Genomic DNA, 2722 nt, shown 5'->3' with positions numbered 1-2722 from the left:
GGATATATTGTATCGTGACCCCTCTGTCATGATATGTATCGTATTGCCAAATTCTTGCCAATACACAGCCCTATTGATTACCAGACAAAAGGGCTCGACACACAGGGAGCAACAAACYACAGCGATTAACAGCTGTCATCGCAGCCAGGGTGAAACCCGACACACGGGACGTGATAGTGATTGCAGCGTTGCGAATCACACTCTCGGGTCACTTGTCTTCAGGAAATTTGATTGGTTCTTCTACTGCCTCTTGTAAAGGTTATTGGTGGTTCGCAAAAAAGTGGGGTGTGCATTATGGACGTGTAAACTAAACATATCTTGCGATGCTAATATTGAAAAACAAACGCACACCAAGATACAATTTTATGAGGAACAACTTACCAGATAACTTCACCCTGGRGCCAACAAATTCCCACAAAGCTGCCTTTTTTAGTAATCACTTGGTGAAAGTGTTAGCTAGTGTGCGCACTGTTGATACATGAGGCCCACATCTGTTGGTCGTCTTTCCAGGTTTTTTTGATCAGACTCAACTGAGAATGTTGTAAATGTCTGTCCAACGCCCTCAGTGTTAGGTTTGTGTTTTCTGTCACCTCAAAGCACCTCTCAGTGTTTTGATGTACACTTTCTTAAAGTAGGTGATCACTTGTTTGTTCAAGATGTTTGTCAGTCCTTGTGTATTGTCAGACTTTAGACCAGGGGTGTCAAACTCATTTTCACTGAGGGCCACATGAGCGTTATGGTGGCCCTTAAAGGGCCACTTATAATGAACTTTGATGTTTCATGTTTAACTTTGACTAAACAGTGTTTTAACACATCCTCTTTTAAACACTGATAAGAACTAAGTGTATGACTGACTAAATCTGTAATAAATACAGAAATATTATTAAAAGTAAAACAAAAAAATGTTTTACTCACTGATGAGTTTCTAGTGAGTAGCTGCATTATGGCAGATTTAGTTTATGTTTGATGGTGACTTTAAAGCAGTATTTTCAGACATTAATACTGAGATATCCAACTAAATTGCTCAGTTACTTAAAGCAAACAGTTCAGTGACATGAATTTTTTTAATTTATTTTTATTTTATTTATTTTTATTAAATTAATTTTGTTGCATTTAACCATAAATTTAAAGTTTACATTGATATAAGAAACAAATTTCATGTTAAGTTTAAAAAGCGGGCCACACGGGAGTCACCCGTGGGCCAAATGTGGCCCGCGGGCCTTGTATTTGACACATGCTTTAGACTGTCACCAGCTAGCTGTTAATCAAACACAGCTTTTCAACCTCAATTAATAACTTGTGTGTATCTGCAAACCGGTCATTCCTTAGGACACTTCTGTTTTGTTATAATTTTTTTTTAATAAAAAGATAGTTGAAGGCCAGACAAATAGCCTCACAAGTCTCATGCTTTTCATTGAGTTCATATTTCACCTCAGATGCAATTCAGTCTGTTCTCCTGTAGACATGGTGATGGGCACAAGAAAATCCTCAAGTAGCTGCAGCAGCTCTGATTGGAGTGAGAAAACAAGCTGCAGAAGTGTGTAAAGGTGGATGTGGAGTAATTCAGGATTAGGAGGGAAACAATTTTGGGGACCAAACACTGTTTGTATCATGGAGAATTAGTGCTTAAATTTTTGTTTTACTGTACTTCAGAACTTCAGACTTGATGATGCTATGACTGCTGTACGGCAGCCATGTTGTGTGAAAATGTATTGTATCAATTGTGAGCATAGTGTGGTGGGTAAACGCACACGTCTGTGCACCCTGCCAGTAGGCCTGTCGCGTTAGTCAATAAATCAACTAATTGCACGATAAATTATTTTGAGGTCAGTAAAAAAAATGKGGWCGATAAGTTTCATTTTCCTGCTTGTTGGTTTACTTCGTCTCTCTCCCTCTCTGTGCTCCACTACACAGGAGCTCAGCTGACTCCTCCCCTCCTGTTTTCTTAGTGTCAGGAGGAGTGAACTCTCGCTTTAGCATGAGAGCTCGTAGCAATAACAAACTAAAGAAACGTTTCAAAGCAGAACACGGCTGCTGCAGTGTCCTAGAGTTTGAATTTTGCTGCGAGGAGACACAGAGAGAGAGGAGGAGAAGGGGTGGGGGCTGAAACTCCCCCAGACCCYCGACAAACTCGTCAAGACTTTACCTGTAGCTCCCAAAAAGCTGTCCCAACAACTCATGAGGAAAACTCTGAATGTCTGATTTCCTCCCCCGCAGTGCTCTGCTTGTCTCCTCACTGACTGTCCCCTCCTCACACACACACACATAGACACGTTTGTTCTTCTATCCTTGTGGGGACATTGCATTGACTTTCATTCATTTACCAGTATTTTCTTTTACCATTTGAGCCTAAACCTAGCCTAAACTTTACATGGGATGTGAACTGGGCTTATGTCCCCATAAGAAACAGTGGGTCCTCACCAGGCTGTGTAGTTTGCTTCATCTCTAAAGAGATGCTGCTCTTTAATATTGTTTATTTATTGTCTTAGTTGTGTGTGGTGTTTAATTTACATTTTGTTGTTATTTGGTTTAGGTAGTCAGACTCTGACTACTGGATTACTCAGCTGGGGGTCCTGATGCATCTCAGTAACCCAGGTAGAAAAATCAAAAAGAAAAATAGGTAAGTCCTCTGGATTGGTTCTCTTTAATGAAACATTTCGTTTCTCCTCCAAGAGACTTCTTCCATCTGAGGAGTTTCAGGTGAACTCAGCCTTATAAGCAC

The 2722-nt window shown here is 40.4% G+C and overlaps 1 protein-coding gene across 1 annotated transcript in view; it reads left to right on the top strand.

Moving 5' to 3' along the window:
• Positions 1-2722, top strand: part of cdc25b (cell division cycle 25B) — a 15623-nt gene that overhangs the window by 10670 nt on the left and 2231 nt on the right. The window lies entirely within an intron of this gene.

Source organism: Austrofundulus limnaeus, unplaced genomic scaffold (assembly GCF_001266775.1).
Source record: "Austrofundulus limnaeus strain Quisiro unplaced genomic scaffold, Austrofundulus_limnaeus-1.0 Scaffold181, whole genome shotgun sequence".
Taxonomy (NCBI): domain Eukaryota; kingdom Metazoa; phylum Chordata; class Actinopteri; order Cyprinodontiformes; family Rivulidae; genus Austrofundulus; species Austrofundulus limnaeus.
Note: the sequence above shows the minus strand (reverse complement) of the source record. Positions and strands in the feature narration are given on the sequence as shown.